At 43.3% G+C, this 27098-nt stretch overlaps 1 long non-coding RNA gene across 1 annotated transcript; it reads right to left on the bottom strand.

Moving 5' to 3' along the window:
* Positions 1 to 1143: 1143 nt before the first annotated feature.
* LOC117053117 lies at positions 1144 to 26424 on the bottom strand. The gene is made up of 3 exons (XR_004427359.1): positions 26347 to 26424; positions 23182 to 23285; positions 1144 to 1536 (listed from the first exon to the last, which is right to left on the bottom strand). It is a non-coding gene; the product is annotated as an uncharacterized LOC117053117 (long non-coding RNA).
* Positions 26425 to 27098: the final 674 nt, after the last annotated feature.

Below are 27098 nucleotides of genomic sequence, written 5' to 3'. Positions count from 1 at the left end.
ATTATGGAGAAAGCCAGAGAGTTCCAGAAAAACATCTACTTCTGCTTCATTGATTATGCAAAAGCATTTGACTGTGTTGACCACAGCAAACTATGGCAAGTTCTTAAAGAAATGGGAGTGCCGGATCACCTCATTTGCCTCCTGAGAAATCTCTATGTGGGACAAGAAGCTACAGTTAGAACTGGATATGGAACAACTGATTGGTTCAAAATTGGGAAAGGAGTACGACAAGGCTGTATATTGTCTCCCTGCTTATTTAACTTATATGCAGAATTCATCATGCGAAAGGCTGGACTGGATGAATCCCCAACCGGAATTAAGATTGCCGGAAAAAATATCAACAACCTCAGATATGCTGATGATACTACCTTAATGGCAGAAAGTGAGGAAGAATTAAAGAACCTTTTAATGAGGGTGAAAGAGGAGAGCGCAAAATATGGTCTGAAGCTCAACATCAAAAAAACTAAGATCATGGCCACTGGTCCCATCACCTCCTGGCAAATAGAAGGGGAAGAAATGGAGGCAGTGAGAGATTTCACTTTCTTGGGTTCCATGATCACTGCAGATGGTGACAGCAGTCACGAAATCAGAAGACGCCTGCTTCTTGGGAGAAAAGCAATGACAAACCTAGACAGCATCTTAAAAAGCAAAGACATCACCTTGCCGACCAAAGTCCGTATAGTTAAAGCTATGGTTTTCCCAGTAGTAATGTACGGAAGTGAGAGCTGGACCATAAAGAAGGCTGATCGCCGTAGAATTGATGCTTTTGAATTATGGTGCTGGAGGAGACTCTTGAGAGTCCCATGGACTGCAAGAAGATCAAACCTATCCATTCTCAAAGAAATCAGCCCTGAGTACTCACTAGAAGGACAGATCCTGAAGTTGAGGCTCCAGTACTTTGGCCACCTTATGAGAAGAGAAGACTCCCTGGAAAAGACCCTGATGCTGGGAAAGATGGAGGGCACAAGGAGAAGGGGACGACAGAAGATGAGATGGTTGGACAGTGTTCTTGAAGCTACTAACATGAGTTTGGCCAAACTGCGAGAGGCAGTGAAGGATAGGCGTGCCTGGCGTGCTCTGGTCCATGGGGTCACGAAGAGTCGGACACGACTGAACGACTGAACAACAACAACATGACTGAACTCTTCCACACTTTATTTTATTGGAGGTCCAAGTCTTTGTGGTTGCAAAATAAAGTGTCTTTTTTCCAGTATGGAGGAACCAGGTTTGACAAAGTGCTTTTGACTGCTGATGTCAAAGACTTGAGCTCTTAAATGTCCTAATTCCACAACCTGGATAGTTGACTCTTTAAAGGAGGGAATCAATGCATTGTCTTTGTTTTAGTGGAGAGATTGTGGAATCCAGTTTCAAGGGCTTCATGTGTACCATCTTTTGTCAGGCTTCTTCTTGCATATGCTCCGTTTTCGGACTCTGCAGTTGGTGTCTTCCCAACAGCCTCTTGAATCCCGGCAGAAACCTATTACATAGACACAGGGATTTGGCACGGTCAGGCTTGGCATACCAGTCCTCCAGAATCTAAAAACAAATGGCAGCACTAATCAGTAGTCAATTCAGACGGGATGTCTGCTCTCTCCTAGCCTAAAATCACCTTCCGTACCTGCAGACTGGAAAGGAGCCAATGCAGCATCAATTTCTTAAATGGGATCAACAGAGGAACTTTGAAAAATGGAATTTTTACATACTGCGAATCTCTATTTGATGAAACGAACAGAGGGCTTCCCTAGTGCCAATGACAATTCCTCCTGGCCATGACAGACAGGGTCTTGAGTTCTTCAGCTCCTCTCTGGTGGTCAGGGAGAACGATGTCCCTCTCAACTGGCAAAGCAAAGGCAAAACTCCTCGACCCCAAAAACTACAACTTGAAAAATGGAATCTGTCCATCCAGAGGTGTAACTTCAAAGAAAGAGTGCGGAGAGACACAGAGGAAAGAGGAAACAGCCCTGGAAACATTTGAGGAGGAAAGGCAAACAAGGCAAGACAAGACACTAATATTCTAAACAACTTACGAAAGCTATAAGGCACTGACAGAAGCCCTAAGTCATGGATACATGCTGGGGGGGGCACACAGAGGAAGGAGAGGTAGGCAGAATGTCCTCATCCTTATCATCAAATAGAAATTAATGATAAGTAAAATTTCCACTTTTGCCTGATAAGGATGGAAGACATTTCTGGTAGGCATACACCAAAGCAGTGTTCCTCAGTCCAAAGAGGCCTTCCTTTGCATCCACCTATGCGGGGATTCTTTGCTGGAGCTTCCCGCGTGTAGGTCTAGGCCACCTACACACGGGATTCCAGTTGCTGGGGATCTGCGGCCAGCACCTCACATGCGTAAATGCACGGGCGCCGGCCAAGCCTGCGAACGGAACGGCCGATAATTCTGGAGCATAAACTCGCACCGTGCCGCTGTCCGCCAGGCTAAATCTGAAGGTGCGTGAGTGGTTCGGATGAAAATGCCTTGTGAAAGTATCTACAAACACTTGCGACCTCCTGAGTTACTCTAAAGTTACATACCCAAGCATAAAGGCTAAAGTTACGACCAAGCATAAAGGCTAAATAGACCCCCAAAATTTTAAATTAAGATGAAATAAAGACAGACAACATTACTTCTTTGAATGGCTTTGGCTGACCCGCATAGGCTTTTACACTTCTCTATACCTATCACTATTCTAAGCTTTTCCTAAGCTAACAGACCCTGCACCGCCAAATCTTCCGCACTGCTAAGGCTAACTAAATCTGTACCGCCAAATCTTCCGCGATCTAAGCCTATGCTAAAACTAAAGCTATCTAAACCTTTACTGCCAAATCTTCCACAATGCTAAGACCTAACTACCTCCTGCACGTGCTTCCAACCCATCCAACCCGCTCCCCAAAAACCCCGCTAACTAAGCGACTGATAAATCCTGACTATCTGCCCAAGACGGGGAGCCGCAGCCTTTTATTGACAACCAAGTGCAACGTCATGATCGATATATTTACCAATAGGAACGCTGTTGCTGCCCCAAAAAGGGCGGGAAGCAGAATAAACGATCATTGACAAATTCAAACCTCTGGAACTAAAACTTTAGGCGGAGGGATCTCAGTGCCAAGATGCCTACTGAGCCCTGCTTTTGCTTTTGCGTGGAAGAATACATAAAATAGTGCATAAATAACATTAGCTTAAACAAATAATCGCGGGTTCAAAGGAACCCACGAAGTGTATTCCCACATATCCACTTTCTTTTTATATTTTTTTAAATTTTTGTTTTGACTAGATACAGAAAGGAAGGAGGTTAGGAATACCAAAATAATTACTTTGATATAAACAATACCAACATTGTTACAAAGGTATTAATACATTTTTGCATGAGAAAAAAAAACGTTTATACAAACATACTGAATATCAAAAGATATCTGAATAACCATAAGGCATCATTCTATTCATCATTAGAATCCTTTAAACATCAGGAAGAATAAGTTTTAAATAGCAATACCTGGAAAAATTATTTCTTTATCATCAACAATGTGCTCTGTTTTTCAGGTAATTACATTGGCTAGCGTAAAATAACAACCTACTGGGCAAACATAAGAATGGTCCCAGTCCGGGACCATGACCTTTTTTGAAGGCAAAAAACTTTTTTGAAGGCAAAAAACTGGAGACGGAACTCCACAGCCTTCCCCGGACCCCTCCCCCATTTTAAAATATTTTTTTATTTTTTGTTTTTGACAAGCGTAAAATAAAAAAATCTGAGAAGTCGCTATTACCTACAGAATCGAGCGAACTTCCAGAATGAGCTGCAAACAGGACAGGATGATACTTCATCCAAAGTAAGGAGCATTACATAAAAGGGGCATCAGGGGCGCCATAAAGGCAGGAAGGCCATAGAAACATGATACCACCGCCGCAAATCACGGTGGGCACCCTTCCCTAAACTACCCTGTAAGGGAAGAAAATGAGCAGGGAATACACACTGCAATAGGTACAGACACCCAAAAGTAGTTAGAAAGCGAATAAGCTAGCAAAACCATTAATCACCTGTAACAAGGCTAACAGGAAGAGAAAGCATGATGACCGGATTAAAACGCAAAACCATGGCAATGAGGCCATGTACATAAATCTCCATGTCATAGACTACCAAGCTGAAAGGGAAAAAACATGTAACAAGCGAGCATGATAAGGCAAAATTCTCATAAAATCTTCATACATAGGAAAAGTACAAAAGATGATCTGCAACTTCTGCAAGCACAATGTAAAGAAAAGGACCATTCTAGAACTGCGAAAAGTAAAAGTCTTTGCAGAAGAAGATAAGACAATGATGATGAGGTGCTAGATGTCTTCTTCCTGGCTGCACAGGGACATCTAGAAGAAAAAGTTCTGCGAAGCAGGAAAGTTCCATGAAGCAAAGTTCAGCAACACGGGAAATAAGGAAACACCTGTGGGAGAAAAGGCAAAGCAAGCAAATCAGAAGGACTTGCTGGAATGTCCCCATTGAGGATGGCATCCTCCCAAGTGAGTGTAGGTGGAATCTTCCTCCCACCAAGTGGAAAATCAAAGAAAACAAACAAAGGTGTTCAAGCAGGAAAGCAGAATAAGCTGCAAACAGGCCTAGGCAATCAGAGGAGCAAGCAAACACTGCCCAGAATGAAACAGGTGCTTTCAGATAAGCGCTCTTGAAGATGTTCTGCATTCAACAAGACGTTGAGAAGTAAACGAGCAGCTAACAATCAAAGCTAGTCAGCATGGCTGGCGATGAAAAAGGAGCATCGGATTCCACGCAAAGTCTGTCTAGCTTGACTTCTCAGGTGTGCTGGAAACAGGTGTATTCAGAGAATGAGTTGGATATTCTAAAGCTGGCTCTTTGGCTCTCCAAGGACGGAAACACCTGGCAGGTATCCATACTGCTTTATCGTCCATCGCAACTGCAGCATAACCACGGCCCCAGGTGATGAATTGAGCTGGACCTCGCCATTCAACATCAGGTAGGAGGCGATAAGAGACCAAGGGCCGAGGAAGCTGTTCTTCCTTCTTGAAGTGGCGATCTACTGGATAATGCGGCTTGTTGTGAGGGAAGAGAAGAAAGTTCAAGGTGAAAAGAACCTTTGCAACCGCTAGAGGGATCTCTGACACTGGAAGGTGACGTCCTGCAGTCTGTTTGTGTAGCAGGGTCTTGAAGGTGAGGTGCGTCCTCTCAATGAGAGCTTGACCTGTTGAATTAAAGGGAATTCCGTGGGAAAGAGAGATATTCCATTGCAAACAGAAATCTCTGAAAGCTTGAGAAGCGTAGGCTGGGCCATTGTCCATTTTTCTTCTTTATGACGAAAATCGGAGTGTTCCAAGGGCTGTTGGAGGGTTGCACACGTTGTTGAAGAAGGAGCTCTTTAACTAGGGCCTCTGCTGCGACGAGCTTCTCGGATGTCAGCGGCCATTGGTCGACCCACACAGGGGGTCCTTCCTTCCACGTGAGTGGAAGTGCATGAACTGGCGCTGATGCAGAGGCCCACATCAAAAATGTGTGTGGATAACAGTCCTTGCTTTAGATAGCAGGTCTCTACCCCAAAGGGTGATGGGCACATTCATAACAAGAGGACGAAGCTGGACCACTGAGCCTGATTCTGACTGGAATGAGATTGGATGCACACTGTGGTGAGCGGGTTCGAATCCTCCCACTCCGAAGACATCTTGGGTTATGGTGGTTGCCCAATGGTCAGGCCAGTCCTTTCTGGTGACGACTGTCAAGTCGGCTCCTGTGTCGAGTAGACCTTTGACTTTGCGTCCACCCATCTCCAAGACAAGGTGGGGGCGCTCTTCTGTAATTTTGATCAGTGCCATAGCTGCCTGAGGAGGCAGGGATTCCATGGAAGTTATAGGTGTAGACGTAAGCAGGTAGAGTCTGGCGATCTCCAAACCTTTCGCCAGGACTCATGGAACTGTTGAAAATCCTGGAATAAGCAGTTGAGATGAATCGGTGATGCGAACCAATCCTGCAGTCAAGGTAACTGTGGCAGGAAGGTGATCAACTCTAGGCAGGATCAGACATATTGAAGTGTCTGGGAATGGACCACGAATAGATGTTGGCAATTGCTGAGCAAACCATGGATTGGCAAAGTAACAGTCCTCTGTCAGAAAAAGTGGAATACCTGGAACAGAAGATTCTTCTTGTTCACTGGCAGACTCTTGTAGTTTCTTGCTAGAAGAAGGCTTTGGACACTGTTGAAGTTGGCAATTTCCAAGCTGATTTGCGCTGAGTTGGCAGACTTGAGGCTCTTCTTTTGATGAAGGCCATTGGCATTGCTGAAGCTGATGACATTCAGGTTGCTGAGTATTAAGCTGGCAAACTGGAATCTCTTCTTTTGAAGGAAGCTGTTGAAGCTGTTGCTCTTGGCGAATTGCAAGCTGCTGCGAGCTGAGCTGGCATACTGGAGATAGAACAATGGAGTGGACATTGTTCCAAGTTTTGACTGGAGTGATGCTAGAGTTCTCATGGTGAGGAGCTGACTCACTCACTTGTATTTTCTGACCACATGGGAAGTGATCATCATCTTGGTTGATCTTGGCATGTTGTTCCCTAAATGGGAAGTGTTTCTGCGCCTGTGGTTCAACTATAGGCTGACCTTGGTCTAAAGAAAATCGAAAATTCTTTCTAGTAGCACCTTAGAGACCAACTGAGTTTGTTCCTGGTATGAGCTTTCGTGTGCATGCACACTTCTTCAGATACACTGAAACAGAAGTCACCAGATCCTTAAATATAGTGGGGGAGTGGGGAGGGGTATTACTCAGAAGGGTGGTGGGAATGGGTGATAGGCTGATAAGTGTGGAAAACCTGTTGACGACTCTAAACGGCTGCAATTAGTCTTGCAGGGAAAGGCAAGGGGTGAGATGGCTAAAGATGGCTTTGTTATGTATAATGAGATAAGAATCCAATGTCTTTGTTCAAACCAGGTTTCTCCATGGTTTTAAGTTTGGTGATTAGTTGCAATTCAGCCACTTCTCTTTCCAGTCTATTTCTGAAATTTCTTTGTATTAAGACAGCTACTTTGAGATCTTTTATAGAATGTCCTGGGAGATTGAAGTGTTCTCCTACTGGTTTCTCTGTCTTGTGATTCCTGATATCAGATTTATGTCCATTTATCCTTTGGCGTAGGGTTTGGCCTGTTTGTCCAATATAGAGAGCTGAAGGGCACTGTTGGCATTTGATTGCATACACAATGTTGGAAGATGAGCAATTAAATAGTCCTGAGATGGTGTGTTTGATGTTGTTGGGACCAGTAATGGTGTTATCCGGGTTTATGTGGCAGCAAAGTTGGCATCAAATGCCAACAGTGCCCTTCAGCTCTCTATATTGGACAAACAGGCCAAACCCTACGCCAAAGGATAAATGGACATAAATCTGATATCAGGAATCACAAGACAGAGAAACCAGTAGGAGAACACTTCAATCTCCCAGGACATTCTATAAAAGATCTCAAAGTAGCTGTCTTAATACAAAGAAATTTCAGAAATAGACTGGAAAGAGAAGTGGCTGAATTGCAACTAATCACCAAACTTAAAACCATGGAGAAACCTGGTTTGAACAAAGACATTGGATTCTTATCTCATTATACATAACAAAGCCATCTTTAGCCATCTCACCCCTTGCCTTTCCCTGCAAGACTAATTGCAGCCGTTTAGAGTCGTCAACAGGTTTTCCACACTTATCAGCCTATCACCCATTCCCACCACCCTTCTGAGTAATACCCCTCCCCACTCCCCCACTATATTTAAGGATCTGGTGACTTCTGTTTCAGTGTATCTGAAGAAGTGTGCATGCACACGAAAGCTCATACCAGGAACAAACTCAGTTGGTCTCTAAGGTGCTACTAGAAAGAATTTTCGATTTTGTTTTGACTATGGCAGACCAACACGGCTACCCACCTGTAACTTGGTCTAAAGGTAAGTAGAGTTCTGGTGCTGTAAGGTTGACTTCAGTAGGATGCCTATACAGCGTTGAAGGTAATTCTGTGATAGGAGGCTTGACTGTAGTAGCTTGCTTTGGCATAGGAGCGGCACAAATGGGAGGCAGAGAGCTGACAGCAGGAGGCGCACTGACTGATGCTCTGTCCGCTGGAAACCTCTGTACAGGTGGGGCGGATGATGAAACCTCTGAGACTTGGATATCCCATTGGGTTGCATCTTTCTTCTGGACACCTGGAACGTAGACATCTCTCTGGACCACACTCTTATCTCGAGGATCTGGATACTGGTGAGAATAAGGAGTAGCGTTGTTCATCTTTCTGAGGCTGTTGACCTTTGTAATGTCCTTGACCTTGCACCCTATTGTTTTACCGGGGCCGGGGCGCGGCCCGCAGGATTGTTTCCCTGGCCCTGGACTGAGGGTGATGCATCTGAGGAGTTGTGCTGTGGATTCAAGCGACATTGACTTGCCCAGTGAAAACCTTTCTGGCAGATGGGGCATCTCTCTGGCGGCTTGGCAGGAGGCTTCTGCACGGCTGTACACTGAGAGCGGAAGTGATCATTACCACCACAGCCATAGCACTTCTTGACTGGCGTAGAGTTGTCTTGACGTGGCATCTGTACTGCAGCGGCCAAGAGTTGTGCCTTGTAGGAATGAGTGCCTACATTCTGGCAGACGCGTAGCATCTCTGTTAAGGTGGCATCTGGACGAGCTGCAACTGCGGTTAGGGCATTCTTGCAGTCATCGTTGGCATTTTCAAAGGTAAGTTGTTTTGTAAGCATGTGTCTGGCATGACAATCTTCTATCTGGCATTCTACTGCAACGATCAGTCTGTCCACGAAGTCTCCATAAGGCTCTTTCGGACCTTGCCGGACTGCAGCGAACCCTGATATTGAGCTGGCATCTGTACGATTTGGAAGTCTGCGCCTGGCCTTGACCACAATATCTGCGATGGTGACAAGTCCAGCATCTGGGATGGCAAGCTGTTGTTGAACGTTGGAAAAGTTTCCTGATCCAGTTAACATATCTTCTGGAACAGCAGGTGTGGCATGTCTGGCTGCTACCTCTCTCCACTCTTGCTGGCACAGAAGGGCATCTGTAGGCGACAGGAAGGTGCGTAGAATTAACTTCCAATCAGGACTTCCGGCGGCGACGCCATTGCGGGTGGTCGTGGGCTGCTTCGGCTGCGAGGCGCCCAGTCCATCCCGGGGGTTGGAGCCCCGCTACCGCAAAGCGGGGCTCCGGTGGGGTGCGGGAAGAGTGTCCCGCACCCTGGGCTCCCCGGCTGTGCCCGTTGTGGCTCCGAACCCTTCCCTCGCTCCCCCTGTAAAGGGGGAGTGGGGGTGAAGGGACGACGGAGCCGGGCTATAGGGGACATGCCCCAACCGGGATGCAAATGCGGCGACAAATCCTGTGATGAGCGTCTAAGTTCTGTTAGTATTTCACCCCCTCCCTTTGTGAGAATCGTGTGACTTATGGTCTGAGAGAAGGGGGAGGGAACTGAGTCTTTGATCTCCTAATTAACTTCTCTCTGCCAGACAGAATGTGACCTTCACTGTGTGCGTTAGACAGGGTTCGTTCTGTAGATAAGATGTGTGGAAGAAAACTTAGCCACACAGGCTGTATAGTTATGTATATATATTGTAGCTTGTAGAAAAATAAAGAAGAACTGTTTCAAGTTAAAATAGCCAGCGCTTTATTCGACCTCTGAGGAAGTGAGGGTGCTCATGACAGACAGTCTTGAGTCCAGATATTTATGATTGAGCTGTAGGTGTTCCAGTCTTATCGCCTGGCCCAGTCGGGGCACGAAGTGGGGCACAAGACCTGGATAGATCCTGGCTTAAATCAACATATGGTAGCAGAGGCGGATGGCTTCGTTCCTCCTATGGTGGCAAGCGGCTGGTTGGCGTTCCTCCTGTGTTGCAGAGCGGCTGGTTTTCGTTCCTCTGCAGATGAAGGCTGCTGAGACGTGCTGCTGCTGTGTTTGGTGAGACAGTTCGGCTGCTTCATTTCGGAGCTGTTTTCAAGCTACAGAATTGATTTACAATGGTATGCTGTTTAGCTGCCAGAACAGATAGCAGAGACGCTTTTCCAGATTCTTGTTAATTGCGCTCAGTTTGGGGGAGTGAAGTTAAAGGGAGTTAAGGCTTATTTTGTTGTATGAAGAAGTGGTGTTTGCTACAGTTAAAAACGCAAGCATGTCTTCTGCACAGTTTGGCCAGATATCTCTCTCTTTTCCTCCTCTCACGCCAGAGACTTACCCTACCTGGCAAGTTAGAATGAAAGCGCTTTTACAAAGGGAAAGGCTTTTTCATACCATTGAGGATGATCCCCCACAGGAAGATGATGACGAATGGCCTGCCTGGCATGAAGCTGATCAAAGAGCCAGAGGGACTATTGTTCTGGGCGTTTGTGATACCCTGTTGGTTAGTTTAGAAGATGCTGACACGGCAAGAGCTGTTTGGGACAAACTTCGTAATTTGCATCTTAGGCAGGGAGCAGGGAGCAGTATTCTTTTTTTCAAGAAATTGTGTAGACTGGAGTTGCAGAAAGATGGCGATTTGCCCAGCCATCTGTCCCAATTACAACGTCTTAGACAAGACCTCATCCAAAGAGACTTGACTTTTTCTGATGCTGTTTTTTCCATGCTAATGATTAATAGCCTGGATGAGTCGTATGATGCTATTGCTTCTCAGTTATCAGCATTGCCTAATGATCGTTTAACACCGGATCATGTATCTAGTGTGCTCTTAAATGAGTTTGACCGCAGACAGACTGTTAAAGAAAGCCGGGGCAAAGCTGTTGAAAATGTTTCTAAGCCTTCAGCAGGAGAAAGTGAAACTACTGCAAAGGCACTGAAGTCAGTACGTTGCTATGGCTGCGGAGAGCTAGGTCATTATCGGAGTAATTGCAAGAAAGCTTCAAAGAAGAAGGGCAACTTCAAAGGTGGTGGAGGACGACGCAGACCTCAAGGGCCAGCTGCACAAAAGGCTTTGATCTCTCGTTGTACTGATAAGGACGCATACTCTGTTTTTGTTGTAGATTCTGGGGCCACGCGCCATGTTTCTAATGATAAAAGCATTTTCATTAATTTGCAGAGGCAAGAAGGCCGAATTCAACAGGCCGATGGGTCAGAGATAAAGTCTCCTGGCCAGGGAACGATTTCTCTGCAGAATCTTAATGCAACAGTTAAGAATGTTATGTATGCACCTCATTTGCAGGACAATTTGCTGAGTGTTTCTCAGCTTACTTCTCAAGGTCTCAAGCTGGTGTTCACAAAGTCCCGATGTGACATTATTAGAGACAACAAACTCATTCTTTATGCCAAATGTGTTAATGGTTTATATGTATTGCCTTTTGTTACAGGTGCAACAGCTGGTACAGCTAAGAAAACTAAACAGGCCCACTGCAACATATCAATTGATAAGAATGAGAAGTTGCATAACCATTGTATTCATGATTATCATCGCTTGTTTGGCCATCTTCATTTTCAGGCTTTAACAAAAATGCAAGATTTGGTTGATGGTATGAAGGTTAAGAAGTGTCCTTACCACATGAAATGTATCTCTTGTGCAGAGAACAAAATCAAACAGGCCTCCAAAGGTGCAGAATCAGGAAGGGAGGTTACAAAACCTTATGAAGTAATTCATGCTGATTTGGTAGGACCTCTAGCGCCCTCTAGAGGAAATTCACGGTATTTTCTAGTTCTGATTGATTCATTTTCCAGATATGTCTGGGTTTATGTGTTGCAAAAGAAATCAGAGACTTTTCAAAGATTTAAGCAATTCTGTGCATGGCTTAAGAATGTGCACAATGAGCATGTACGCTGTTTTTTTACTGACCGAGGTGGTGAGTTTTGTTCAGAAGAATTTGAAAGTTTCCTCTCTGAACAGGGAATTGAACACTTGACCGCCACACCCAGGTCACCATGGCAAAATGGCCTGTGTGAGAGAATGAACCAAACGTTGCAACAAGGGATAAGAACTCTGTTGCATGATTCAGGCCTCTCTAACCTTTTTTGGGGGGAAGCTCTGTCTTGCTTCACTTATGTCTATAACAGGAGATTTCACTCAAGTATTAAGAGTACTCCGTATGAGATGCTGTTTCAGAAGAAACCATTTGTAAAACATTTGAAAATTTTTGGTTCAGAAGTCTGGGTACACACTGTGAAAAATGACAAATTGAGTAAGTGTGGTCAACATGGTATCTTTCTAGGATATGAGAAAGGTTCTTATCGTGTTCTGATGACAGACACAAAAGCAATAAGGTTGACCAGGAGCATAGACTGCAATCCTAAATGGGACACAGTTGGTATTTTCCAATGTTACCCACTGTCTGATGATGGAAATGTAAAACCAAAACCAGAAAAGAAAAAGGTTGAGTCTGATGATGCTGATTCTAGTGATGGTGGAGAGTCTGATCCAGATACAGACCTTCACAGTGCCCAAGCCTCAGTTAAAGATGAGCCAGAGGCTGGTGCAGATGAACAACCTTTGTTCACAATAGATCCTCATTCTCCTAAGGAGGAAATGGATCCAGATGATCAGGAGACTGTAAGAAGGTCCGAAAGAACCACCAAGGGAAAACCACCAAAGCGTTTTTCTATTGAGTTTGCCAAAACTGCTGTTACTGCCAGTAATTCAGATTTTGTGTTTGAACCAACCAGTTACAAAGAGGTTCAAAACATGTCAGCCAAAGACGCAGAACCTTGGCTTAATGCCATGAAATCTGAATTGAATTCCCTCAAGCAAAATGAAACGTGGGAATTGGTTCCACAAGAACCAGGTATGAAATTGGTAGATAGCAGGTGGATTTTCAAAGCCAAAACTGACAAACATGGTAAAGTGGTCAGACACAAAGCTAGACTAGTAGCTCGTGGTTTTTCTCAAATTCCTGATCAAGACTACCACGAGACATATTCACCAACAGTTAGGTTTGAAAGTGTCAGACTGTTGATGAAACTTGCTGCTGAGGAAGGCATGACAATTTCACACCACGATGTGAATACCGCATTTTTATACGGTGTTCTAGATGAAAACATTTATATGCAACCACCAGATGGTGTACATGTAAAGCAAGGAATGGTGTGCAAGTTAAAAAAGTCTTTGTACGGCCTCAAACAAAGTTCTCGCTGTTGGTACACAAAACTTACTGAAATACTGTTTTCCTTAGGTTTTGAACAAGGAAAGGCCGATTCCTGTGTTTTTGTAAAGGAGCACAAGCAACAGAAGTTGTATTGCATCTTTTACGTTGACGATCTGTTATTCTTTTGGAAAAATGTAAATATTTACAAAGACACACTCACGAAGTTGCAGAAACATTTTGATATGAAAGATCTGGGAGATGTGACTAATTACTTGTCATTAGAAGTTGAAAGGAATGACAAAGGTGATGTTCTGTTACACCAGACATGCAAAATTAATGATTTGGTCCAGAAATTGAGACTCACTGAGTCAAATGCAGTGGACACTCCCATGGTCACAGGGTACCAACATGACACAACTGCTACAATGTTTCCTGATGTCACATTGTTTCGGAGCATATTGGGCAAGCTAAGTTTCATAGCTAGATGTACCAGGCCTGATATTGCCATTAGTGTAAATCTGCTCAGCAGATATTCAAACAATCCCACAGTGCAAGACTTTAAAGCGCTCAAACGCATTGTAAACTACCTTAAAGGTACTATGCACTATCGCTTGCGTCTTTCTAGCCAGAAATCAGGTGGTCTAGAAATTTACACGGATGCCAGTTTTGGAAGTGACGCAGTTGATGGAAAAAGCACTTCAGGTATCTGTTATATGTACAACCAATGTGTTTTTGATTGGGCATGTAAAAAGCAAGCGACTGTAAGTTTGAGTTCATGCGAAGCAGAGCTCAATGCATTAACTCACTCACTTATGGACATTGAGTGGTTACTGCAGCTATGCCAAGACATTAGACTGAAAATTACTTGTCCAGTTAATGTATACCAGGACAGTAAATCTTGCATAGCACTGATACATTCTGAAGGTTGCAAGCAAAGAACAAAGCATTTGCAGATAAAATTACAACGCGCCAGAGAATGTATTCAGAAAAATGTTGTGAAGGTTTCATATGTACCAGGGAAGGAAATTCCTGCTGATGTGTTGACTAAGGCTGTGAACAAGGAACAACTTGGTATATATGTTAAACAGTTAAAGTTATGTTAGATTCTCCCAAACCTCGGGATGAAATGGGGGAGTATGTTAGTATTTCACCCCCTCCCTTTGTGAGAATCGTGTGACTTATGGTCTGAGAGAAGGGGGAGGGAACTGAGTCTTTGATCTCCTAATTAACTTCTCTCTGCCAGACAGAATGTGACCTTCACTGTGTGCGTTAGACAGGGTTCGTTCTGTAGATAAGATGTGTGGAAGAAAACTTAGCCACACAGGCTGTATAGTTATGTATATATATTGTAGCTTGTAGAAAAATAAAGAAGAACTGTTTCAAGTTAAAATAGCCAGCGCTTTATTCGACCTCTGAGGAAGTGAGGGTGCTCATGACAGACAGTCTTGAGTCCAGATATTTATGATTGAGCTGTAGGTGTTCCAGTCTTATCGCCTGGCCCAGTCGGGGCACGAAGTGGGGCACAAGACCTGGATAGATCCTGGCTTAAATCAACAAGTTCTACCTGTCTTTAATGATCTGAAAGAACCCGGTGGTTGTGAGTATTTGATTGACTTTTATATCTTTGGAACGATCCGGGGGGAAGAGGAAAGGGAGCCTGCCTTTCTCCCTTCGGGAGAGAAAGAAAATAACCAGTTTAAGTGACTGCTGCTACAATAATGGATACAAAGTGTTTGGAATTTGGAAACTGAGACTGCTGAGATTTCCCTCTGGGGATTAAGTGGGCAGAAAATATCTCCATTTAAAGTTTTGGTCTTTACGCTCTGGCTTCAGAAAAAATGGCGATAGAAAATCTGGACTGACGTGGGAAACAATTGAAACAAAGGAAGGAAGAGACAGGAACTGAAATTTGACACTCACCCTCTCCCCCAAAATGCTGGACTTTGTGTTTGAACTTGTTTTGAACTCTGGACTAACGGATGAAGAAATGCTTACTGTCTTGAGGCTGGAACTGCTTAATCGGAAATTGCAAGTCTTGAGTGGGATTATGAATAAAAGAAACCTACTTCCCACAGAGGAGGCTTTTCAAAAGTTTTACACAATGGAAGAAAACTTTGGCAAAGAGTTAGAAGGGATGCTTGAAGGATGGTCTGAAATGGCTGGGCGACTCCGGGAAAAGGAACCGTTCTCTGGGGGTGGCAGTCCCGGAACGGCAAAATTTGCAATATCCAGACCCCGAGGTGGGAGCTCGGGGGCAAGGGACATAGAACTAAGATATCTACAAGAAGAAGAAGTATGGTACAAAGAAGCGGAGGAGCCCAGAAAAGATGTGATGTGTATCCTGAAGCTCGATGCAAGGTTTGTTGTGAATGCTGCCTGGATCTGTGGACATTTGGGAAAAGAAGACAACTGGAAGATTGGTTCCGGCGAAAGACAGAGAAAGACAATGGACAAAGGGGGTGTGGGGTGAAGTATTAAATGTAAAATTTAAATGGTCTGTTATGGTATCTGAAATCGGAGAGTGAAGGTTGTTAATTATAAGTTTATCTTGAATAAGTAAGGGGATATTGGATTTTAAGTTAAAAAGCAGCATGATAAAGGACAGAAGAAATAAGTTTAGATATTATAAGAATATTCTGCTAAGATTTATGATACAATAGGATGATTAAGATAATTGTGTTACTTTTAATTGAAGTTAATTTTTTTTTTTTTAGAGAAAAGCTGTTAAGAAAGTAAAATATGGATCTAAAACCGAAGGTGAAAAGGCAGGGGAAGTCAAATGTCAAGATTCGGAAATAGAAATTTTTTTTTTTGTTAGGTATATAAATAAGAAGAAGAATCCTGGCAATATATGTATTTGTATTTGTTTTGTATGTGTAGGTGTGGGTCTGGGTGTGTGTTGTATTATGAAAATGCTAATAAATTCTTCATAAAAAAAAAGAATTAACTTCCAATCAGATGGCAATAGGCGACTTGATGACAGTCCCTCAAGCAGGCTTCTAGTGTAAGGTGCCTGAAGTCCATTTTCACGTATGGCTTTACGTAGTTCACGCAGCGTCTCAAAAGGGATGGCTTGATATCTTGCAGGTTGTCCTCCATTAGGGCGAATCACTGGAAAGATGTGCGTAGGTTCAGCATTGAAGTCAATCTGTCCCAAGGCTGCTTCCAGGGCTTGAGTTCTGCAAAGGGGTTGAATAGCAGATGATGTCATTGAGTTGAAGTCTTCTTGATGCTTGTAAAGTAGTTGAACAGCAGATGGTGCCAGTGAGTCAAGGACATCAGGATGCTTGAAGGATGGCTGACTCATGGCTTCTGGAAAACAAGATGGCTGACTTGAAGATGGTTGAAGACAAGATGGCTGACTTGAAGATGGTTGAATACAAGATGGTCGGTTGGTAGCTGTTGGAGCGTAGAACTGCTGATTCTGCGCTGCAAATTCTAGCATCTGGAACACCATTGTGTGGGACCTTGGCTCTTGTCCCGAAGTCTGTGTTGGCATCGGTGGCGCTGAAGGGCTGGCAAACCGATGCTGAGCTGCTTGCAATGAAGGGCTGAAATAAGTTGGCAATGTTGACTTTAGATGAGCAGGCTGTAGCTCTGTAGACAAGGGTGCTGTTGCTTTCAATGATGCTTGCGATGAAGCTTGAGGAGCTGCTGGTTGAAAAGCGGCTTGATGCACAAATGGAGCAGCTGGCTGGAACGCGGCCTGCGAGGCGAAGGGGATCGCTGGCTGGAACGCGGCTTGCTGCTGCTGCTGGATCGCTGACGAAAATGCGGCTTGCGGCTGCTGTGGAGTCGCTGGAAGTCGCGCTGCTGATGGGTGAAATGGAGCCGTTGTTTGAAGCACGGCCTGCGGCTGCTGTGAGCTTCTAGAGGTCGCTGGCTGGAAAGGGGCTTGTGATGGCTGCGAAGCGGCTGGCGGCGAAGCAGACCGCGGCGGGGCTGGAAAGGCCGACGGGATCGCAGGCTGCTGCACCGGCACAGGCGGCAATGAAGCTGACAAAGACAAATTGGGCGAAAGCGAGTGCGTGCACGATAACGGAGCATGGGCTGGCTGCTGCGAAGGGGCCGAAAATGGAACGACGGCAAGTGGCAGCACAGGGGAACCGTTAAAGGCGGCATTCCCAAAATTTACATTTCCATTATCTAAAAGGCTTTTAGGAGCGATCTGCTGAAGGCAGGTTCTGACTTTACTCCAAACTAGTTGAACAGGGATCCCGACCTTCGGATGGGCCATGAACTCCCCCCCAATTCTATCCCACGAAGCTAAATCCTTCGTTCCCTCTTTAGGGACCAAGGGGCAAACTTCTCCAATAGTTTTAACTAACTGTTCTATCTCCGTCTCAGAGACGGGGTGGCCATTCTTTCTTAAGAGGTACGACAAGTCTTCACAAAATTGAAATTAAGCAGATGAGAGTGAGGAGCCCATCTCTTAATCTTAAGAGATGAATATTTACTTTTAACAAAAAGGCTTTTCCCTTAAAAAAGGCTTTACTTTTCCCAAAAAACTTCACTTTTAACAAAAGGCTTTACTTTTACCCGAAAGCTTTACTTTTACCAAAACTTCCACCAAAACCCTTGCCACTCTACCCGGGGACCCCGTGGGGTGAATTTGCGCGCAATATAGACCTTTTACTCCTGGTCTGGGTGAGTGGTGGACTCGCTCTACCGCAGCGAAGTCCTGGGTGACCGGGCCATTATGCCTCACCTCAATTGTTGCTTCCGGACGGATTTCCAAAGTGTAGCCTCTCACCGGAGCTCCCGTAGAAGCGACACCGAACCGCTACGCCTCACACGGGGCACCAGTTGTGGGGATTCTTTGCTGGAGCTTCCCGCGTGTAGGTCTAGGCCACCTACACACGGGATTCCAGTTGCCGGGGATATGCGGCCAGCGCCTCACATGCGTAAATGCACGGGCGCCGGCCAAGCCTGCGAACGGAACGGCCGATAATTCTGGAGCATAAACTCGCACCGTGCCGCTGTCCGCCAGGCTAAATCTGAAGGTGCGTGAGTGGTTCGGATGAAAATGCCTTGTGAAAGTATCTACAAACACTTGCGACCTCCTGAGTTACTCTAAAGTTACATACCCAAGCATAAAGGCTAAAGTTACGACCAAGCATAAAGGCTAAATAGACCCCAAAAATTTTAAATTAAGATGAAATAAAGACAGACAACATTACTTCTTTGAATGGCTTTGGCTGACCCGCATAGGCTTTTACACTTCTCTATACCTATCACTATTCTAAGCTTTTCCTAAGCTAACAGAGCCTGCACCACCAAATCTTCCGCAATGCTAAGGCTAACTAAATCTGTACCGCCAAATCTTCCGCAATCTAAGCCTATGCTAAAACTAAAGCTATCTAAACCTTTACCGCCAAATCTTCCGCAATGCTAAGACCTAACTACCTCCTGCACGTGCTTCCAACCCATCCAACCCATCCAACCCGCTCCCCAAAAACCCCGCTAACTAAGCGACTGATAAATCCTGACTATCTGCCCAAGACGGGGAGCCGCAGCCTTTTATTGATAACCAAGTGCAACGTCATGATCGATATATTTACCAATAGGAATGCTGTTGCTGCCCCAAAAAGGGCGGGAAGCAGAATAAACGATCATTGACAAATTCAAACCTCTGGAACTAAAACTTTAGGCAGAGGGATCTCAGTGGCAAGATGCCTACTGAGCCCTGCTTTTGCTTTTGCTTTTGCGTGGAAGAATACATAAAATAGTGCATAAATAACATTAGCTTAAACAAATAATCGCCGGTTCAAAGGAACCCACGAAGTGTATTCCCACACACCTATTGTGGCAAGGCTCTCTGGGGGGCCTTCTCCTCAAATACTGCATCAGCAGATGAAAGTGAGCCTATTTTATAAAAGGTAAAAATAAAGGACCCCTGACAGTTAAGTCCAGTCGCAGACAATTCTGGGGTTGTGGCACTCATCTCGCTTTACAGGCCGAGGGAGCCGGCGTTTGTCCGCAGACAGTTTTTCCAGGTCATGTGGCCAGCATGACTAAGCCACTTCTGGTGCAATGGAACACTGAAACCAGAGCAGCGCACAGAAACGCTGTTTACCTTCCCGCCGGAGCAGTACCTATTTATCTACTTGTACTTTTTGCATGCTTTCAAACTGCTAGGTTGGCAGGAGCTGGGACTGAGCAACGGGAGCTCACCCCATCACGGGGATTCGAACCACTGACCTTCTGATCAGCAAGCCCAAGAGGCTCAGTGGTTTAGACCACAGCACCACCCGCGTCCCTGAGCCTATTTTATAGTGCTTTACAAAGCTCCACGGAGAAGCCCATGTTGCCACCCTACAAATATCCACAATGGGAAAACTACCATCACAGGTAGCTGTAGGAGCTACCCTGATGAAAAATGCAGAGTTGGAGGTCTGAAGACTAGGCCTCCTACTCTGAAACTCTTTGTGCTAAAGTGAATGCCACCAGCAACACAGCCTTAAACATCAAAATGTTAAAAGGGCAGGTAAACTAGGGTTCAAAGGGGAGACCAGTCAAAGGGGGGGACCAGACTAGCAGCTGCACGCTAAGAGACATGAGGTACACCAAAGTCCACTAACAAACTTCCTATGCCCAGCCAGGTGAAAGCAAAGCCAAAACATTCCTGTCTCTGTGGTGGAGATAGGACGGAGGAAGGAGAAGATGAGGACCCCAGAGAGCAGAGAGAACAGCAAAGGGAAATCAAAGTGGGAGACAGCGCTGAAATTAAGGCAGGGGAAGAAAACCTGCACCGTGGAAGATAACAGTAATAGAACAGAAATAGGCAGTGAACAAAGCAAAATTCAGAAGAAGGAAGGTGAAAAAGGCCCTAACTGCCATAGATCACAGGCAGCGTTGGTTGGGAGAATGGATTACTCTTCCCCCAGTAGAGCAGCTGAAGAGTTCAAGACACAGTCTGTCACAGCCAGTAGGGGGAAATCATTCCTACCAGGACTGTTCTATCAAGCAAATTACAGGTGAGTTAGCTTAACACCTATTCTAGGAAAATGGCAGGAGGGGGGAAAGCAGGATAGATAGATGATAGATAGATAGATAGATAGATAGATAGATAGATAGATGAATAGATAGATAGATAGATAGACAGACAGACAGATAGATAGATGATAGATAGATATAGAGATAGATGATAGATAGATAGATAGATAGATAGATGATAGACAGATAGACAGACAGACAGACAACAGATGATAGATAGATAGATAGATAGATAGATAGATAGATAGATAGATAGATAGATATAGACAGACAGACAGACAGATAGATGATAGATAAAGACTTCTTAACATGTTTATACTGTACATTGCAGTTACAACTGAGGAAAAGGGATTAATAGAATCTTCCCCCTATTCCCTCCTCCTCAAGTGAGATGAAAACAGTCCCATCAGCAAAATACATAGTTGTTCATGTGAATGTGGTAGGGACCTAATTGTCCTATCAGTTGAAAAGGTCATAAATGGATACTAGAAGACCATGAAATCATGAGTGACATGAGTTCTGAGTGACATTCATAGCTTTTATCTGTTGGGTGTGCTTTTCCATTAATGCAGTTTTTCCTAATTTCCCCCAGTTCTTTTCTATCAGCTGCCAAACAGCCACAAGAAAGAACGTGATTAGTTATTTAAATTCTAAATTGGAATAGGAACATTCAAATAGAGCAGTTTTGATTTTGTAGTATTAATGGTCCATCCCACAGCCCTCGGACACTCCGGTGGCCTCCAGTACCACAGTTTCATGCTCAGAGACTATCAGGCAATTTCACCTGAAAACATATTAATGATGTGAGGTGTTCCATTTCTCTGGGTACTTGATTTTATCAGTGCTTCTACTTCCAATGCAAAAAGCAGTGGCAACAGGAGGCATCCTTGTCCAGCTCCACTTTGAAGAACTGAAATTTATTTGAATCTTCACCATGTACACAGACTGATGCAAATATATATATATATATATATATATATATATATAGAGAGAGAGAGAGAGAGAGAGAGAGAGAGAATGGTGTGGTTTGCATGGGCCAAAAAGATTGCTGAAGAATACCACAAAATGGATGTGATGTCTTTGAACTGTCAGTGAACTGATCATGAACTGTGTTGTATAAGCACTAATGGAATGTGGAAAAAATCATAATGTTTTGGCAAAAACAGTGTGTGCCGGGAGCGGTACGCGCAAGGAGGCTTGGAGGTGGGCTGTACAACTTTACACAACATTCAGATAAGGTAAGAGTTGTGAAATGAGGCCAAGGACACGGATGTGAGATGCCAAGAACAAGGAGTAAGTAAGTAAGACCAAGGTTTATAAATGGCAAAGCCTTACAGCCTCAGTTGTGTGCCAGACATTGACAGCTGTCGTCTGGTCACTCGTGACTCTGACTGGGTCTGATCAATCCAGTGTAGAGTGGTGAGTATGGGAGATGTATGGATGTGTGTGTGATTGAGTGCATGTTCCCTGTCTTGTCATGCTTGTTAATCAATAAAGCAATGCCCTTGGTTGTCGGAGGTTTACTTGTGCCTTCCTAGAGTGTACTGGGTCTCATATATGCTAAACACCTAAACAGATTAAAAGGACCTATTGGATATATATATATATATATATATATATATATATATATATGAGACAATACAATAGAATGCAACATAATTTAATAGAAATTTAAAGTTGACTTCCACCCTGTTTTTGCAGTGTTTCCCTTCTGCTCACGTCTTACTGCATCAAAATACACACTTTACATCCCAATCCTTTACTTAAAATAGTTTATAATTTTATCATTCATTATTTTTTTCCTTTATCCTTTTCCATCGGCTGTTCATATTTCAGTGACTGCTCATACTATTACTTAACTATAATGTATTTCTGATTAATCAAATACAATAACTCTTCACTTTGCCAAGCTACATTAGTTTAAAATTACTATTCCGTGAAAGAACCTCATCCCCTGGCAACCTGTGGATACAAAGTTCTAATTGTTTTATTGTTCTTGGTAAATCCTTTGATCCTCTTCTCTAGAGTGGCTAGGGCAACCTAGTCAAATGGGCGGGGTACAAATAATAAATTATTATTATATAAATTATTATTCAACTCCTTTCCTTGTTCAGCAAAAGCAATTCACAACAGTTCAAGGACTCCTTGTTATGCTGATCCTTCAGCCAAAACATTATGCAGTTTTTGTTCTCATGCTTAGCCACCTGGCTTCAATTTAAAAACCCAAAACCACAACCTCTTTGTTATACAATTTTCATAAGGCTGAGCAGGATAGGGAATAATTCCAATTTATGAAGCAGGCCCTTCCTCCTGTTTTTGCACATCTCCCAATCCCAGCTCTCCTCAATCCAGCAGAATGTGACCCATTTTTTTCTTGGCAGAGTTGCTTATATTCCAAATTAGCTTGAAATCATTCAGAGCCGTTATTTGAGGAAGGGTATTTAAATGAAATCCTTTGACAACATAATGACTTGAAAAGCAATCTACCCTCCTCCTCTTCACAGTCCCAAACGAAGAAGTAACCACCCTTCAAAGCCATCTGGCATGGAGTCATGCTAAACACAGCTACTTCCACGTCTGTAACTGGAAACAAGTCTCAGCTATTTTGATATAAATTTTGCAACAGGCAGGTGGCCATGCTGTGTGTTTCATTCTGTAGCAACAAAACTATTTGCTAACCAAGATAGGAAGCAGAGAAGAAGAGTTTGGATTTGATATCCCTAAGGAGTCTCAAAGCGGCTCACATTCTCCTTTCCCTTCCTCCCCCACAACAAACACTCTGTGAGGTGAGTGAGGCTGAGAGACTTCAGAGAAGTGTGACTAGTCCAAGATCACCCAGCAGCTGCACGTGGAGGAGCGGGACGCAAACCCAGTTCACCAGATTACGAGTCCACCACTCTTAACCACTACACCACACTGGCTCTCTTTTTAGGAGGCACGAATAAGCACTGAATAATACTACAGTACAAAGCCAACTGCATGCATTTCATAAAGTGAAGCCAAAGACATTCCAAAAAACACTGGGAAACAGAGGTCAGGAGAGGAAGGGGATCAAGGCGACACCACCCACCCCGGGGTCGTCTGGAAGACTGCAGAATATGAGTGCAAAGAAGGAAAGGGTGCTACAAAATAATTTTGTTCAGAGACTCACGTGCGTTTAGGTGCCTGGTCATCAATACATTTCCATCCCCCAGTATTATAGACTCCAACCCAGTGGTCCTTGTATGTAGGAAAGACTTGTTTCTCTATGAATTCCTACAAAGAGATCAGAAAGTATTTCCTAGGAATGAATCCTTTCACACTACATATTTTACCTAGGAATTCAATAGCACCTTCCAGACATTCTGCAGGAGTGAAAATTGCATGGAAAGAGAGAAGGGTGCATCAGAGACAGGCTCTCCCCTCTCCCCTGAACAGGTTATACACACCGCTTGTGCAACTACCTAAAAAAATAAAAATATGTGAGGCCAATTTGTTTCATTTATTAGTTAACAGAACCATCAGAAACATATTTATTCAGAATAGGTATCTCTGCAATCACTGCCATTCATTTCTTTCTGCCTCTTTCAGCTCTCCTCACAGCAGTTAAAGAGGCAGGGAGTGAATAATGAATTGGAAGGCCATTCTTTGTTTGTCTTCTCTTGGGGTCTATAAATAGGGAATACTGGTGGTGACTGACAGCCATATAACATCCTTTTTCAGTACAGTCAGGCACTCCAACTATGAAAGTACCGGTATGTAAAATAGATCACTATAATCAATAACCTGTTTGGCCAACACAACCCTCTGACTCAGAATGGTGCTGCATCAAGTACCCAGGTGGACACAGCTGGGGCAGCAGAGGGCCACTGAGCTCATTCACCCAGGTCTCAGGTATACATGCTAAGTTCTTGACCTCTCTGCTTTGCCTGCTGTATTTCAGAATTTGGAGATGCCAGTCAACCAACCCAATGGCCTGGAGGTGGTGTTATGAAATGCAAGGTCAGATTTGAAATTGTATTACGAGGCTTCATGCCTTTGTTGGTTAAGGGATTGGATGCTGTTAGAGACTACAGATCTCTTAGATCTGGAAGGATTCGATAACAGATTCGGATGGCATGAATATCTATGGTATGATAAAGTCAAAGTTCATAAAGGATTTGGAAACCACATATTTCGTAGTCACTGTATGAAGTATGGGATAGATATAAAAATCTATTGGAACGTAAAACACCATGGTGGCTCTTACCATTAGAGGCAATGAGTGTGAAAAAGATAAATATGAATAAAAATTGGGCCACCTATGAACAGTTAGTGATGGAGATGGAAAACCAATGGAAATTAAAGCAGTATGAAGAGGTTAAAATTTTCGTGAATGTTTGGTTGCATTATCGTCAAGTCAATGAAATGTTTAAAGAAGATAAAAGGAAAAATGGATTTGGATATATTAAATCGAGATTTGAATTGGAACTGTTAAACAATAAGTTTAAAATATTATCTAAAATGTATAAATTACCATTGGAATGGCATCTAAAAGATGAATCCTAGAATCCTAGAGTTGGAAGAGACCCCAAGGGCCATCCAGTCCAACCCCCTGCCAAGCAGGAAACACCATCAAAGCATTCCTGACAGATGGCTGTCAAGCCTCTGCTTAAAGACCTCAAAGAAGTCAAATCAGCAATGATACATTGGGCTAAAGATATAGGGCATAATATACCAATAGATGATTGGGGGACGTTATGGAGAGAGGGAATAAACTTGACTGCCTGCAGAGCATTAAAATATAACGAAAATGATGTACAGATGGTATATGACACCAGTGAAACTAGCCAAAATGTATAAAATGAATAATAAATGTTGGAAATGTAAAGAAAAAGAGGGCATGTTTTACCACATGTGGTGGGAATGTAAAATGTGAATGACTTATTGGGTATGGTTGGGTACAGAAATTCATAAAAATGATTTTTAAAAACCTGTTCTTATATGTGACCACTGTAGCAAGAATACCATTAGCCCAAAGATGGAAGCAAGAAGAAATGCCAACAAAAGAAGAGTAAAATTGATGGACTACGTCAAGCTGGCGAAACTTACAAGGAAAATTTGAAACCAGCAGGACCAGACTTTCCTAAAGGACTGGAAGAAATATATGTTGTATTTGGAAGACAACTGTAACTACTTAACATCACTTGTAGGATTGCAAGAAGTTTTGTAAGGAGGACTATCCCAATTATTGTGAGAAGTATTAAGATTAGCTGATGTAAGATTGGATCTAAAACAATAAGCATAGTAATAAAATGCATAATTAGAAAGGAATTCAGAAAGCCATTAGAAGGGGTTGATGGAAGTCCTAGGCTATAACAGCCAAGGACTGTTATGTTGTGTTGGAGATGTTGTGCTGGAAAAATTCTGTAAAATTTAATAAAAATTATATTTTTAAAAAGGAAGAAATGCAAGGACTGTCCAGAATAAAACACTAGCAGTAAAACACCAGGGTGCTTATTAATGCATATGTTACAGAAAATAGCATACAAAAACATTAGGGGAAATGCTTTGCAAATTGTGTACGCTGGGCAAAATTGCATACAAAAATGTGTATATCAGAGAAATACACACTACCATGTGAATAAATTGAATGATTATTATTTTGCAAAAGTACGGAACTGAATTTAAGACTGGGGGTGGGGAGATTTGCCTATCCTTATGGCATAGTCATGATCATCTAGGGATGCCACTTCTAGCCATGTGAACTGGAAATAGGCATTGGATTTTCAACTGTGAAAGTGGCCCAAGAAAGCATTTTTGAATGTGTGTGCATACTTTTAAATAGATTTGGCGTTTTCAGTGGGATTTTTGAAAAACAGGCATACGTATTTAATTCATTGTTTGTTTTTAGTTGTTTCTGTATTAATTCTTGCCGTGAGCCACCTTAGGACTGCACAAGGTGAAAGGCAGGATGAAATAAAACAAAACAAAACAAAACAAGAGGAGGAGTTATAGGTCTGGAGCTGGCAGAAGTTCACCACAATTACTTTACATCTGCTGGATAGTAACTGTGCCGGCCTTTGTTCCCAGCTGTCAACTGGGTCTCTTCTTTCAACCACTTCCCCACCTGTCACCTGGGGAGGTAAAGATTGCCACTCCACCTTCAAGCCCAACATGCACTCACAAGTCTGAGATTGCACCCCTAATGCAACCATCTCATCCTCTGTTGTCCCCCTCTCCTTGCACCCTCCATCTTTCCCACCCAACAAAAGGGTCTTTTCCAGGGAGTCTTCTCTTCTCATGAGGTGGCCAAAGTACTGGAGCCTCAACTTCAGGATCTGTCCACTGACATCACCTTGCTGCAGATGATGTAGTTTGGATCAGAGAGTCAGTCTTCAGACACCCATGGGCTTCACCTCCTCTCTTATCTGGGGTAGTGTAGACACCTATGCAAGGAGACCTTATGTCCTCTGTTGTGAGCTCTCACCTCACACAGCAGCTAATAATCTCCTTCCACACTCTTCAGCCAATCAACATACATTCATCCAGGCTTGAGACTCTACCATCTCAGAAGGTGGTGCTCTGGCTTTTATTGCATTCCAGCGTTCTACTCACCTCCTCAGCTTCAGTTTCAATGCAAATCAACGCGGCTTTTTCATCTTCACAAAAGTCTCTTGCACCTTCCCACGTCCTTTCATTGTTTTCAAGGAAATAGAGGGCTCCTTTATGGTGTATCCACTTTAACTGCATTTTTGCATGAATCTCATCTTTAAATCAAGGCAGGAATAGGGTGGGGAAATAGGGTGTGTGTGGGGGGGTTATGCTTCATTATACTCCAGCATAATTTATAGAAATTACAGGATATCTGACTTTCTGAAATGTTTGTTCTGATAACGAATACACTTATTTAAATGAAGTGTCATTTATTTATTTCCATCTTTGCCTTCATCAATAGATTTGCAACCATTTTCCTCATTTATTTATTTAACAAGATTAATATATTGCTTAATCAAAAAATGCCCCTAAGTGTTTTACATACAAATAGTAAATAATAATAATAATAATAATAATAATAATAATAATAATAATAATAATTTTATTATTTGT

This window comes from Lacerta agilis, chromosome 9 (assembly GCF_009819535.1).
Source record: "Lacerta agilis isolate rLacAgi1 chromosome 9, rLacAgi1.pri, whole genome shotgun sequence".
In the NCBI taxonomy this organism is placed as follows: domain Eukaryota; kingdom Metazoa; phylum Chordata; class Lepidosauria; order Squamata; family Lacertidae; genus Lacerta; species Lacerta agilis.
This window is presented reverse-complemented; position numbering and strand designations above follow the sequence as displayed.